Below are 16355 nucleotides of genomic sequence, written 5' to 3'. Positions count from 1 at the left end.
ATTTTTGTCTCCGAATGTGTAGAAGGATAATGCAACAGCCGCAACAATGATTTGTACGATAAGCTTACTATCGTACACGAAATCGACTCACGAGGGTCCGGTGGGCCGGTCATGTCATTTGAATGACAGCTGACGACTCCGTCCGTAAAGCCTTTTTAGGCCATCCACATAGACATAGACAGATCGTTAGACTGACTCACTCGCTTAAAAATTAAGGGAAGTCTGCAATGGCAGACCAAGCTTGGAGTCCAACAAAATAATAAGTTTGTTAAAGCTGTTAAAAATGTTGAAGTTTCCGTTTTATTAAAAAAAATCTTAGTTTATGCTGAAGTTTATTCTTAATTTAAATCCGCATGTTAACCTTTATCTAGGATTACAGTAAAATATTTTACTTTATTTATTTTTATTTCATTTAAAACACTTTCATCATCAATTATCTCATAGAGATCTTGTGATAAATACGAGATTTTAAACCGTATTGATCATTGCAAAATCATCCGCATGGGAATTTTGAGAACAGTTTGAAAAAAAAAATGTTAAAAACATTCCTTTGCCATTTGACCCAATTAAATAATAAAATATTCACCTTCAAGCTTCCAAGAGTCTTACCACTCAACGGCACAATTAATGATCTCTTACGTATGTATCTCAATTTATTTCGGTACCGATTACAAATAGCCCTGAACTACCACTTTCGGTACATTAATCAATCCAACACCCGAGCAAAAACCATTTACCCTCCCCAGTCCGTACGCCATAATTTCATAGCGATCAATGCAGCGGTAGCTCTTTCCATAGCAGTCAAATTTCACGCATAATAAACGATGCCACGGAGCGGGTGCCAGCGTGTCCTTAAACCCACCCGTACATACACACACACACCCACCCAGCATTGAACGAAAGGGAAATTCGCCATGCCCCGGAATCTGACCCAGCGTGACTAATTTCCAGCGCCAGGACCACATGCCTGTGGCTTCCGAGGACATTTTTTCCCACTCTACCCGAAAGGAGTGGAGTTCTCGCACAGTTGAATTCCTAAATTTACCCCCTGCAAGGATGCTATTTGCCTTTCCCCCTGGCATATCTTACGCTCTCATTGCAGGATGGTTGGATCGCACAACATCGCCCAGTCAATTTCCCTCTCGCCATTGCAATGGCCAATGACGTCGCGCTTTGTGGTAAATAATTTTTATTAATTACCGGCTTATGAGACAGCCTTCTTTTGGCCATAGGGGCTGAAATAAGAGCAATAAAAATCCCCGCCGTGCTTGTGGTTCAATAATTGATGGCCAATTAGAGAATGTCTGCGCTCGGGTACGGCGACGTTGCGCACAAGTCTTTCGTCGTGCATTTAGTGTATTCTGCTTCTTGGTGGCGCCAACCATGGTCAAATTTTTCGAACTCTATCCGTTACGCATTTTCCTGGAACCACTTCTAGCATGCCGTAACTGCGAACTACAAGGTGGATGTAATATTAAATGAGACAAACATGTACAAAAGAGACGGATTGCCCTTTGGATTCCGCTTGGAATGCATCATCGATATGATCGTTAACACGTACGATTCTGGGTAAAAATTAACACTCATACCGCTGCTGGCAACACCTTCCGGGGTGATTCAATGTCTTTCAACGGGAAAGCTTCACTCCCGATACCATCGTCTGTTGACCGGTGATGGAAGACTACGTGACTCGTACCTATCGAATGGTGGCGTGGCGCGATTGTATCCATCCATGGATAGTTTAATGATTGAAAGCTGATAGGTTTAGTCAGCGTCATTTCGCGTGTGATCCATCATAAAAATATGCTCCAACTACTTTACCATTGTTCGCACAGGAACAGCAACGAAATCGATGGCTAAAGTTGTAATAATAATAGTTGTATTCTTCATAAACGAATCAAAGTTTAACTTAACTATTTTGGAAAATAAATCTTAAATAGATTAAAAGAAACTTTATTAATATGAGACTCGTCAAATAAGTTACTTGAGGAGTGCTTTAGAAATGTTTTACACACAAGACATCTGGAAGATTACCAAGATACTCAACTCTTGGAAATTGTAAGTGTCCGTTGATAATTTCGTATTCTTGAGAGCAATGCCCTGATTGCGGCAATTGAGCTTGGCCTGATTCTGAGCCTAGACGTCTTGAGAAGTATTGATCAGGATGTCCTGAGAACTATTGATCCGGATGTCCTGAGAAGTAGTGATCCGGGTGTGCCGAGAAGTATTGATCCAGCGCATAGGCTATTCTTAAACGACTTGAATGAAAATTAACAATGTTGTATTTAAAAACAACTTAAAGGTAATTCCGTTCTTCTCATACCAACTTTGGAGTATGAAATGAGACTTACTATCATCACCCCCTGCCTGATAATGCTGTTGGAAATTTTTGAAACATATCGATTCTTCTATGGAGGTCCTTCAAAAAGACTAAGACGAGTTCGGACAAATAACAACTTCTAAGAATCTTTATGTATTATCTTTTAATATTTATTTTTCATGTATATACTATAACATATTTTGAGATCTTTGATTTATTCTTCAAAAAACGCAACTCTTAAATTTCGTAACAAAAAATAAAAAACTTCACATTGCAATACGTGCAATAAAGCCTCAAAAGAATCACACATCTGCCTCTAGGGGGAATACGCAAAAGAAAACACCTCATCCTCATTGTTTTCCGTTCAGCATTCCAATCCACACGACACGGGATGCATGCATCACTCAAACTGCTATCAACATTCACAAAACGATCTAATCGAAGAAATTCGCCAAGACCACAAAACGAACCATCTGTTCACCAAACCGGTGAACCGGCGGTCTTTTGTCGCTGTCAGTCCCTTGAACCTCATCAATACTGAACCGAATGGACGACGGTGAACGAATGTTCGCATGCCCTCAGCCTCGACCCTACTAACCGGCCACACTGTGAAACCCGCTTATTACCGCGAGCGGCTACTGTTGCATTAAAGCCATGCGCTTTTACCGCATTAATGCACTGATGCATCACCTGTCAGCGTTTGCATGAATGCATGTTGAGTCAGTGCAGCGCGGCAAATGGACGTTACGCAGGGTGTAAGTTGCGCAGATGTGACGCAGATTACTGTCATCTATCATCATCGAACCGCCAATGGGATATACTTGACCGCAAATGTGTTTACGTTTTCCCACATCGTTCCCACTTGTCAAGTGAAGGTATCCCTTCAAAGGACTATCGTGTATCGAGGGTTCTAATGTGTTTTAGCTTAAAATAACGCTTTGGAAAGATATTACTGTTAATATGAATTGAATTGACTTTATTCTTGATAAAGAAACACATCAAAAATATTATCTCTCCTTCAACGATTTCGCGGTGAAGATATTTTTTTTAATTTGAAGTAAATTGAAGCGATAAGTCATTAAATTAAAGATTAAAGACCCAACCGTTAAAAATGCATGATAATTTTTGCAGCCCAGCCCATCTGAAATTCAAATCGATTATTACCATTATTTATCATTTTGCTTTAAAATCTTGCCCAAAAAACGCAAACCCTTCTTTACGTTTGCGTGGCACAAACAATGCAAAAGCATTCTTTACAAACCTCCAAAAGCTGCTCTACCGTACCAGCGAGGAACCGAACAGTGGGATGATTTTAAAAATCATATAAATTATATCTGAACCGAAGGGCGGCATGCGGTATTGCTTCATCTCGTGCTGCTCGACCCGTCAGTAACCGCGATCGTGACGCGATCGGTACTCGAACGGGTGCGCATATGGCACAAATTCAGCAAATCGAGCCAAATGTGTGAACCACGACAAAGCACATACGCAATCCCGCTCACAAAAACGGCACCATACATCGTCGGAGGTTACTCGTTTTTTTTTATTAAATTTCAACCCGTTTTTTTTGTTGAAGATCACAGTTTGTTTGCTCACGAACTGACACTAAGTATCCCGAAACGCAGGCCCCCGCACAGGCCCCGTTCGACCCGGTTTGCGGACAAAAGGGGCCAACGAGAAGAAAAGAAAACACCAATCTTAATCCATCGATCGCGAGAGATTATTTACCCCACATGTGCATGCGGGTGAATCATGAAAGAATTTCATGCCTTCCCCCCTTCCCCAAAAAAAGTGGCCCAAGAATGGGGAAAACGCAGACGAAAACGAAAAAAAAGAAATCAACCTCTTCCTCCTAACGCATCTTACGAAATCGGTCTTTAGCGCGAAAAAGCGGTACGAGTGGGTAAACCGAGTGGAGTTTGTAAGATAAATAAAACTTAAGATGAGATAAATCATTTGGCATTGTGCCGCAGTTTGTGTCCGAGACCGTGCGCACAAAGAAAGAATATCATAAAAATCACTCGAGATTACCGAAACCGGCACGCGGGAAGAATGCTGAAGGGTTTCACGAATATCGGCGAGTAAATAAAACTTTTATTACCATCCTTCCCGGTAAACTTCTACCCGTACGTTTCATCCACTTGCTTGCTTTGCCACTTTTCAATCGGTGCAGTTCTTGATAGTTTTTCGGCTGACCCTTTTGCGGCTGAGAGGTTATCTTGCTCTCCCCCCGTTCGAAGACAGTTTGAAGGTAATTTTTCACAATTACTCAACGCAGCGAGAAGAGAGCCCATACGTCGTCCGTGGTTCATGCGGATGCGGATGCAGACGAGCACGGTTTCATTGGCAGCAATTTTTTATCATTTTTATCAACCGAACCGGGCCTGATGGATTATAAACTTTGTTCATATCGATTCATCTTCATTCTACAATCACATTCTAACTCGTACGAATGCTTTTTTTCTGTTTCGTTGAATGGTTCTTTTTTTCGTAAAAGATTTCTTATTTAATTAAACTTACAAATATGATGCTTTCGTTCATTTCTCATCCCTTTTTTATGCTGATGGTGATGCTACCCCTTGTAACAATTCCTAATTTTTTCTTCTTTTCTCTCTTTTTCTTCTTCATCTTCTTTTACTTTTATAGTTTGGAAGTTTCGTTACATTCTTCAAAAATATATTGGTAAGTCTATTTTTCTGCTGTTACCTTATTTGTTTGATCCATAATTGGTTTTTTGTTACTTTAGTTCTTTACATTTCAAACATTAACACCATTAACACCTACTTACTAAATACTTGTTTATATATTTATTTAGTTTTCTCGCCATATAAATCCTCTAATTCGCTTTGTATAATTTTATTTTTTATTTTTTTTTTATTTCGGGTTTTTAATCGTTGTTCTGTCTATTTTTTGTATTTACGTCAAGGTGGTTCGTACGTACTGCAATGTAATATGCGAAATGATGTTCAGTTGTTTTCGTGGTGTTTTATTCTTTTTTGTTAGTTGTTCGGTACATTATTTTTTTTTTGTTTTTTTATATGATTTCCGGAAACAAAATCCCTGTTATGCAATTTTATGATACTACTTTCATTTTTTGTTGGTTTTCTCTTCCGGGAATTTGTTTTATCACCTTTTCATACACTAGTGCGTATGTAAAATAACATATGCTTAGATAAACAAGTTATATGTAATAAATTTTCCTGATGGGACAGCAACGCCAGTAAAAAACAATTCATATAAGTGTAGAGTTGGCCCCATTCCAACAGCGAATACTCACTAAATTTTCCCTGCAATCATCACAACCTATTTATACTAACATTTACAAAACTCGTTCATTAATCTTGCGATGAATTGTTCACAAACGATGCAAAATTAATACCAACCAATGCCTCCTAACGTAACGTGACGGAGCAGGGAAAGAAGAAAAAAAACCCGAAAACAAATAACATAACTGCCCCATTCAATCCATTAGTCTTGGGCAACGGGAGTTTGTAATCGTGGCGGATACGATAAAGCTCGCACCTTCCGATACCTTCCGCAAGCAAACTGTCAGCCGCCTAACGAACGGGCGGCATCCCTCCGGCGTTACAAATGGTCACGGCTCACCATCACCGTGCAGCGATGCTGACGAGCTTTATGGGGCTGCAAATGAGTGACCATACGGTTTCGAATTAGTTTGATAGCGCTCGATTCCGTGCACTGACCCGCCCAGTTCGATTTGTCAAGCTTCGAATTTTCACCCACTTTTAGCTGGCCCACTCACGGTTCCAGCCCGGCCACTATTCCATTCCGTAGGAAGCCAAGAAGGCGCGCCCTGCATTCTTTTTATTCCGCTCCACGACTTTTCGGCTCAAACTTTCCAGACCATTCCGCAATGAATCTTGGAGGCGCCTATCGTCGCTTCGGGGCCCAGCTTTTCTCCCGGACACCGATAAACAGCTCATTAGCATCGGTGCGTGATCATGGCCACTGCAGCCGGCCAGTATACATTTGAATGAATCCATTTCCTCCTAAACGAAGAAATGCCTTTCCCCGATGGCAAACTCTCACGCACCACGCTGCCTTTAAGCATACGTTTTTTTTTATTTATTTGAGGGTCTTTCCAGCAAAGCAAGGTGCCACGTTTGCGAATGAGAAATGGGCACGAAGCTTTTTCGGCTGTAACGCGAAAGATGAAGCCCCACGATTAAACATCGAAAATCTCACTATAAATCATTTCCATTAAAATGCAACCTTTCTTCCGAAATGGGAAAATCGTTCCAACAGTGGGATGGCCGTGGTGGAGGAATGAACGGCCTTCCTGTCGTGACATCCCCAGAAAAAAAAACATACGCGAGCGGGTTCCGAACTATGCTAAGGTTGATTTGCGGTAGCCGATAGTAAAGAAATTGGTAGGACAAAAAAACATTCAAATGACAGCCACTCCTCAGTCCGTGACGGTTCCGACGGTGATGAAGATCAAACAAACCAACAGCAAAAGGAACGTCTCCTTTGCTTCAAACCCCTTTTTTCTTGGACTAAAGCAGCGAATACACCATCAAGCAGCACAAAACGGCTGAACCACAGTGACAAAGTGAAAAGAACGGGTTAGATGAAATTAATCTAAGCGACTTCTTCCACCCCGGGCACATAGGGACGAGGACAGGTGAAAGCAACGGCATCGACAAGAGTAACGGCAAGAGGGAAAAACAACTTTTCGTTTGAATGAAGAGAAGTTGAATAAAAAAAACACACACTTCAACAACATTCAACATGACGCAGAAAAAGAGCCGCCTTACGGAGACGACGTTAGGGAAACGAGATAACTCGAAAGGAAAACAAAACACACTAACACCGTTTTAACCGCAGTGGATAAGCAAAGCAAAACAAAACATCAGGAAAAAAAAACCCAAAAAGCGCTAAGATAAATAACTCATTTATAATTTGTTTCTATGTTCGTGGATTTTTTTGCTCCCCTCACTGTTTCCCCACGCAGTAACGTTTTCCCACTTGCAAAAGGTTTTGTATGAGGAATCCCAAAAAATATTCATTCGGCAAGCCTCTCATTTGCCTCTCAAGTTTTATTTGTACGGTATGTGAACTTATGGCTGACTTAAAGAAAAAACATTCCCTCAAAAAAGAAAAAAAAGTATGCATAAATCCCTCTACAACACTCTTTGTTCACATTTGAACCACATTTCATTTGAAATATTACCCTGGCGCGAGTGAATACAAGGAGACATTATTGTCATGCAACACATTTCGGGATACCAGTGCGAGGTTCCCAGCATCACCTTCACACGTAGACATGGCGGTGGCGGAATGTCATTTGTCATAGAAGCATTGTCGAGGAAGCGAACCATCATACAAAGGATGATGGAAATGATGCTCCACATTATGCACTGATTTTATCTTAATTGAACTAATACCGCTTTACTATAGGACAATGGTATAGTTCCATGGGAATAGTGTAACTCACCTCTTATGACGTAGACTAAAGAAATCTAGGTCATGGGCGATAAAGTCCCAACTATTGACGTACATAGTTAATAAAAATAAACTTGCGATTTAACTCACTTACATAGAATTCGAGTGAGAATCAACTCCACATGCTGAAGAGCAACTCATCCAGACCACTCTTTCACTTGCAAGTTTTTAAACTCATGAAGCTCTCTCATTACGATTCAATTTCCAAAATACCTTTAATAGACGCCTGACTTGTCTAAACTATTATAAAGCATTAAGCATCAATGTAAGCAGCAATTATTCCATTACTGCACTCAAAATAATAACCTGAAGTCTTACAATATATTGAAGAAAAACTACTCATCGCAATGCGTTTTATACGTCCAGAACATTAATAAGAAATCGATTATGGGAAAGGTAAGAGACTCAATAAAAGTTCAAGCCCAAATTAAGCTCTAAAGTGCCGGTCCCTGCAAAAGACACCAACGCCACTACAACCAGATCAATTGTTGTCGAACCGAATGCTGATCTCGCAAAATCTGGAACTGATCTTTCCGATCCGATTCGATTCAATGCCGCTTCCCTGGGCCCATCCCTCAAGCAGAAACCAGAGCTGGAATGGGAAGTTCACTTACGAGCTTGACCCTTGCCTGGCTTGATTCCTTGCTGGCGATTCTGCGATATCGGTCTCGATGGTTACGTTACGGCAAACTTCACTTCCTGCCCTGGACGAGGAAAAGACCAACGAAACCAGATGAAAGCGGAAAGTTAATTACGATTTTTTCCTACCTACTGCGCGGATTCTCTGTGCAAACAAAAGACCCAACTGCCCTTGCTGTAGATCGCCGGCACAAGATTTCGTCTCTAAGGTCTCTTGTTGTCCGAATGACAACGGGCGCAGGCGAAGAAATGACGGCGCGATCAACCGTCCATTCGGCACGACTTTGGCCACGCGGGAAAGTTTATTTTGGTGAACCCATGGAATCACCCATCCTTCTCAATGCTTTTGTAATTCTTCCCTTCTCCCCATCGCCTTTGGCCAACAAAACTCCCCAGCCTGCACCAAAAAGCCGAAGGTCAAAGCGAAAGCGGAAAATGATCGAAAGGATCGGCGGGATTGCGTCCGGTGCGAGAATATGGTCCGGCGCGAGCGATGTGATCGGAATCGGAAGGTACATGATTTTGAAATTACGAAAAGCCAAATTAGATGATCATGGCGTTGCTTTTTTTCATTCTTATTATTTGCTGTTTTTTGTCATGTTTTGTTTCCTTGGCCATTGGTATTGTGGCTAAATTTTAAGTTTTCCGTACAATCGCCCATTGGCGATCTTCTGACTTCCGACCGATTCGTTTGAAAACCGCCATTGCGGAAGGTTTTCGCCTAGTGACGGAACGCAGGACGAAAGGGTTTTTTTGATGTGTTGTATGTGGTGCTACCCCCTCACATAACCCCAAACCGGGCACCTTCCCACGGAGCGGAGCGCATCCACGCAGACGTGAAGTTGAAAGTTGGAAACATAAATTTCACGACACAAACGTGACCGTGTTCGAGTGTCAGAGACGAATTTGGTAGTCTTGGCCGCGTGCAACGTTTGCGAGTCGTGCCGCGCGACTAGCGGGTTTATATTTTCATTTAGTTTGTTTTCCTTCCTTCCTTACGTGTGTCTGTGCGCTCATGTATGTTTCCCGACCGAAACTCGTCACACAGTGTTTATGCCCTCCCAAAAACGGGATGCGCATATCATGGTGTGGCGCCCCTTTGAAGGGGCGCAAGGGGTGGATAAAAAGGGTTCCTCAGACAGACCTTAGCCAAACAGAAATACCGCTGATGAAGTGAACAACGGCAACCACTTGTTTTGTGAATCGCATCATAAAACCAGCGGCCCGGCGGTGTTTGTGTTGAAATGGGCAAAAACGCAAGCGTGAGTTCGTTTGTTCACGCACGTTAGGAAGAACACGATACGATCGTGCATATTTACGCTACTCCCATAAATGTTGCGTACACATCATCAATTTGAAAAAAGGAGTTTCACGTATCTGAATCAACTATTGCAAGGTGTTGTAAACATAAACAAACAGCAGTGTTACCTTAGCACACATAACATTTTGTACCAATCCAAACAATACGATTCCTAGCTTAAAATTGAAAAATGGTCCCTGAATCACATCATAAGAATCAAATTTCGTGTAGCTTTTCCATATCGTCAACTCTCAATTACCGCTCTGTTTCAGCCTTGACATTATTGTAGCAGATCCTCCGTTTGAGTTTCGCCCAGAAAAGTTCTGTCAAACACATCTCAGGGATATTCAAAGTATTGGAGATCTTCGGTAAAATGATTATCCCATTACCTCAAATGATCTCCTAGCATGTTGGATAATACCAAATCATACCAAACTATCACATATTACAATTTCTTGATAAAGACATCAATTACCCAACGATATGTTGTGATCGTTTTCCCCAAATCAACACAAGTTCTGGACGATCTTTCCCTTTACGCCGATTGTCAAACACAGAAAGACCTTTCATGGAAATCTTGTGGAAATCGTCAATGTTAGTGTCCTTGGTAGAGTTGGAGGTATCGAAACAATCCTCTCATGATAGTTATTATCAGACCGAATTTTGTAGCTCTCGTTATCTCGTCATGAAGAGTTTTGTTGTAACTTTCTTTTAACTGGTTGTCCACACTTCAGATACTGTCAGCCTCTATGGTGGCTCCAATAACCCTGTAGAACGATGAGGTTACTTTGCTTTCGATTTACATCTTCAATTTCTACTTCACTTCAAGCTTACACCTGCTGTTGGATATTAATCATCCGAAACGCCTTTCAATCGAAGGGATTTTTGTATTTTATTCTGCTTTATGACACAATGACCTTCTAGATTATGAGAGATTATGATATACGTAGACTACAAGACATCACTATATTAAGCAGAACGAGACTAATTCTTTACTAAGGGGAATAGTATAAGCTTTGGAGATAGCATGGAGATTTGGCACCGTTGTTGTCGTATGAAACCTAAGCCACTAAGCAGTTTAATGTCTCTCGCACAGCTCGGATACCAACCACTCGTCTATTTTATCCATAAAAGCAAATTATAGAGAAAACGAAGTGTAACTAGCCAGTACTGTCAAATATTTTAGTAATATTTATAGTAAAAAATTTAGTTTACTATAATTATTTTAATTTGATATGTTTTCTCATTATGTTCGTTCATAAATAATTTTATTGAGTCCAAAACAATTTAACATAGCAACAATGTAACATTTCATACCCAACTTCATGAAAACCATTTTTTTTTCTTCGATCATTTTTTATTCGATGTTTCGCCATAAACACTATTTCACATAAAGAAAAGAATTCTCGGATCTCGGATCATCCCCCAGCGATGAATGTTGTCTCACAAATCGTACCTTCAGCTACCCGGCTCGATCGTTATCCCATGATTAATGATCGCTTTCCCATACGCGGGGTGAAAAAATGCGTACTTTGCATTTAATTTTTTTATCCCCTTTCTTTCCCTCTCTCTCTCTCTCACTCTCAAACACAATTACCATTTCTTATCAAAATAATCAAAATGATTAATCTCCAATCGAAAGGGCCGCCCTGCAAAACCCAACTCAGACACCCAAACACACAAAGTTGCGTTCGATAATTTATGAAACAACTGAACTTATTGCTAGCCGTAGCCACGTCCCCAGCACGCAAATCTCTTGCATAATGCCACATAAACACCAGCCCATTCTGCCGCGTAATTGTACCCTGTCGCACTAATAGCCGTCCCGCGACTTTGGTCCGTACCTTACACCCGCGGACAACAGCAGCACCAACAACAAAAAAATGACAAACGTTAAATAATCCACAAATCGCCAATTAACGGCGACAAGATTAAAGAGAGCGCTCTCGGTGGAATTCAAACAAATGCCTCCGTGTTCGCAGACAGGCAGTAAGTGTTGGAGTGTTGGAGGTTTAGAGAAGAAAAGCGAGAGGTAGAGAAAAAAAAACCACAACCCCTACCAGCCTCAAATCCCGCAGCCTAGTTCTTGTACTCGGCATGGCCTGTGAATGAGCCACCGGTGTTTCTGGGGTCCTGCTGGTATTGCCTACCGAACCACCGAGCCCTCGAATTATGAGCACTTAATTTGTTTTGAATTTGCTTTCGATATTTATTCGCACATTCATTAAACCGGGCGGGCTCAAGGCCAACCTTCCTTTCGGCTTTGGCCGGGGCCGAACCCTTTTCCGGATTACACCCTGCCAAAGAGTCCTCCACCAAGCGGTTCAGCTTTCTCGCGCTCTACCATGGGATGATTTTTTTCCCCCGTTCGTGTGTGCGTCTGTTCTTTCCTTTGCATTTGCTAACACCATGGTCAAACCCCGTGGCGGCAAGCTAAGGAGGCATCTCTTATTGAGACGTAAATGTTTATTATTAAACATCTATCAGTCTGGTCTCGGGCCCGGACTACCACCGCCAGTAGCCACCGAAATAGCGCTGACGAACCACCGCAATCGCATTGCGCCTCCGGGAGTAACAACGATGGTGTAAGAAAAATGACCACAGAGAATCAAATCGAACCAAACCCACCGCGCCCCCCTTTTATATGGCCGTGCACTGTGGCCAGCTACGATGGCATTCCGAGGCACCATTCGTACCATCTTCAACGCTTCCTAATTGCTCGTAAGCTTCGAAGATTGTATGCAGCGCCCCGAAATGAAGGCAGATGATCCGGAGGCTTCCAATTTTTTTATTCGGGTTTGGGAAACCGAATGGGAAACAATTCGGGCTGAAAATTGGATTCCTGTACCTTGTGCTCTTGTTTTAAGCGAACTGGTTACGGGGGGCGGAGGAGGGCTGGTAATGGTTGAAACCAAACAACAGCATTAAGGTCTCTAACCATCGCATATCCAAACTCAAAGCGACTGTGTTAGAAACAAACGAGAAAACAATCACAGAATGATTGATTTAAGTTATCATTAGGGCGGTAGGCTCCATTATTCAGAGCATTTGATTGCGTTGGGCTAAACATGAGCTTGCATGTTTATCATTATGAGTTTTATAGTTTCCACTTCCAGGTACTATTTGAATGCATTTTTACAGCGAGCTGTACGTTGGAGAAATTTTGATTGGTTGAAGGAAAAATTTAAATTTTAATTTGAAAACAATATTTCAAGAAATTAAATTAAATGTTTCTTCCTACAGTTCATAATATATCTATAAGATCGATTGCTTCCTTCGAATAAAAGGATTATTGATCGATCCAAAAAATGTAAAGCTTTCGCTTAATTATGCGTGTGTTTAAATTTGATGCACAGTTACATGACAACGATAATGACACTTTAAATAAAACTCAAACTTTATTTTTATAATGCTTCAAATATTCATCTGTATAAATTTTAGCATCTATTGAACTCGTTAGAAAAATGGAGTTATTTTTTGGTCGAGAATTATTTGGTTAAAAGTCCTTGGGACTCCTTGGGAGAAGCCTAATAGCGAATCTGCTTACATTGCACTGAACTACCTCGATACGCTGACCCCAAATCTATGCTGAGGAACATCAGCCACTACTGTCATGGTCGTTCTAAAGCTGAGAGTTTTGTCAATGATTATTCTTAAATATTTCACACAATCAGTGCGTTGCAGTAAATTATTTTTAATGTTGTAATCAAACTGTATCAAACCTTTTGGGCCGTAATAGTTGAAACTAATAATAGCTGATCAAAACTTCCGTAGCTACACAAGAAAATTGAACACAATAATTTTTCAGGTTGTCTCACTTTTGCTACTCTTCTATCTTAGTGTATGAGGCATCAACTTTCGAAACATTCAAATAATGTGCTTAATTCTTAAACTCATACCTTTCTAATACCGAGAAACAAAAAAAAACATTCTCATAGACACAATAAATTTACGATTGTAAAAATTCTTCTTCTTTCTTTTCTTCTTCTTCTTCTTTTCCTTCTTCTTCTTCCTCTTGGCGTATATTATTCGGATGGTTGTAAAAAATAATTATAGCAAAAAATGTATCTTAAAAAAATACAATATATTTTACATTAATATTAAAAATAGTAAAAAAAAAATTATATTTATTTTTGTAAAACGGTATGGCCCTATTGATATAAAAAAAATTGTAATCAGTTAAATTTGTTTTGCAATATTTATAATAAATTTGTAGAACATTATAGAACATCAATGTTTTGATTAATGTTATTAAAAAAGAACCTAATTTTTTTGTCATGTTACGAACTGCAAGAAATTGCTAGGCCGTTCTTTATGAATAAAAAAAACTGTAAGAAATTTTTAAATTTATGTTTAAAATAATTTTTCACTATCAATAGCAACATATATTTCATTACCAGCATAACAATTTTTTTTTCTAAAATCAAATAAAATAAAAGAAAACCCCCCACTGATGATCATTTCAAGGAAACCCATCAACAATCATCAACAATTCTCTAAACCCCAAACGCACCCTTGGCACCCTTGAGTGAAATATCTTTCAAACCCGATCGATTAGAAAGGATCACCATCCGTTTCGCTACCATATTTGGCCGGTTTAATGCCCATAACACGCTGATTTAATGACCTTTTTTCCTTTAAGCGCACGGCCAAAAAGGGTGATAACAGCCGGAATTAGCGCTTCGTTGAAATGTCAATGAAATACACACACACACACTTTTGGTGAGAGCGTAAAATTTATCGACACACGCCGTAAGACGTTTCGAAACTTTCATCAATCATTGATGGGCATTCGTTTCTGTATTATAAAAGTTCGTCCCTTCTCCGATTCCCTAGTTTTGTATAAATCCTATTACAACATACACACGCAGGCCGCGTTCAAAAATTTAACACCAATTCGGACATTTGGTTTCGATCATCACGCCGCCACAAACGGACCCGGTTCCGATTGTTCGACACATTGGCCACACACTACCAATCACCAGTCGTGCACCCGGGCCCGAGTGGGAGTAAAGTAATGACTTAATCCACTTCAACTGCGTGTTGAAATGTGTTGTAAGCCACGTTCTACCATACTTGCGCGAGAGTTTCGGTGCAGATGGGTATAATTATGGTACGCGGCGCCCGGTTACGCGCTCGGAATCGAAAATATCATTTTAAAACTTCTTCTGTTTGATTCATTCCATTCCTACGCAAATGCACTTTCCCAACAGCCCCAAAAAAAAAACACGACCAAACTGAGTGTGCAGCGCGTAAATTATAGCCTCTGCCCTTTTGGCCCCTGCCATTGGTTTGCGAAGGCGAAGACGAATGCAAATCGAGAAACGATTTTACCGAGCAGTGATCAAGTCCTTTAACTGACCAAATCTGCTACCGAATCTGGTGAATGATGATGTGGCTCGTAATAAAAAAACACACACCATCACATTACACCTAAAGAAGAAAAATAAGAGTAAAGACGAAACATTTGACCATTTCGAGAGGGTCTCACACAATCAAGGTGGGACGTGATTATTGTACGGGTGGTAGCCCACACCACACAGAGGAGAAAAAAAAGGAAATATTTATATCTTCACCAACGACTTCACCAAACAACAACAGAGCACCTTAAAGCCCATCTTTGGACTTCCCCAAAAGATCTCCTCTTCGCCTAGCAGTGAACATTTCAATTGTGCCGTATAATTTATGCTCCATCAAATAAACACCGGCAAACATCTCCTCTTCCTCCAATTTATTGCCACAAATCTCCCTCCGTGCCCCTTCTTCATCCAAACGGAACTAGAATGGCATCTGTCCAACAAACCGTGTCGGGCTCTAATGGGCACGAGGACTCTCGAATCCCCAGTCCGGGCATATAGGCTGCTGACCTCAAATCAACGAATCTCACCCAACACTCGACCCGCTTCACGGATCACGGTTCGATCCTTCGACCTCGGCGAACCTTCCCCCTATTATCATGGTTTTGGGGGTGAACCGCGCAAACCCTTACATTGAGGGTGCGAGTAATGACTACAATAAAACACATCCTCCTAAGTAGTTAGGCCTGGCCCCGGGTAGTGCGCGAATCGAAAATCACCAACGCAAATGAGACGCGCACCGTGTGGTAAAAACCGACCGCCGATTGGTAAATCATAGGGTCCCAAACTAGTTATCGACCTCGTTAGCGGCGTCCGATGGTCCGATGGCGTACCGGACACCAAACATGGCCGTCTTTCCAACAGGGGTAACATCGCCTTCGAAAATGGAGCTGCATGGACGTTTGTCCGGTGTAGGCGAAGTTGCGAGTCCTCGCAACCACTCCATCAGGCAGGATTTGTCATGTGACCGACGCCCTTTTGTAAAAGCAATGGGATCATCTCGTCCAAAAAAAAAGTGATCCGTCATCATTTCCTTCCCGGAGATCGGCTCACTTCACGATCGTTGAGTCGTTTTTCGCCCAACAAAAGGAATCATCCGAGCGAGAAAGAAAGAGAGAGAACATGAGGAGTACCCGAATGCCCAAAGTCAACGCGATTCCAAACAACCACTTGGCTTAAGAGGAAAACATTTGTCATAGACCGCGGATAAACGATGCCGGGTCAGCTGATTGAGGGTGCTTTAATCCGATGCAAGCAAAAATGGGCAAAAGCT

At 41.2% G+C, this 16355-nt stretch overlaps 1 protein-coding gene across 8 annotated transcripts in view; it reads left to right on the top strand.

Annotated features, from left to right (window-relative positions):
- Window positions 1-16355, top strand: part of LOC125769092 (probable lysine-specific demethylase 4B) — a 217126-nt gene that overhangs the window by 85511 nt on the left and 115260 nt on the right. For 7 of the 8 annotated variants that reach the window (XM_049437551.1, XM_049437552.1, XM_049437545.1 and 4 more), the window contains one exon: window positions 4967-5002. The exons of the other annotated variant lie outside the window; for it this stretch is intronic. The gene's annotated coding sequence lies outside the window, so the exon portion shown is untranslated. The remainder of the gene's footprint in view (window positions 1-4966; window positions 5003-16355) is intronic. 8 annotated transcript variants of the gene reach the window in all.

Source organism: Anopheles funestus, chromosome 3RL (assembly GCF_943734845.2).
Source record: "Anopheles funestus chromosome 3RL, idAnoFuneDA-416_04, whole genome shotgun sequence".
Lineage (NCBI taxonomy): Eukaryota > Metazoa > Arthropoda > Insecta > Diptera > Culicidae > Anopheles > Anopheles funestus.
This window is presented reverse-complemented; position numbering and strand designations above follow the sequence as displayed.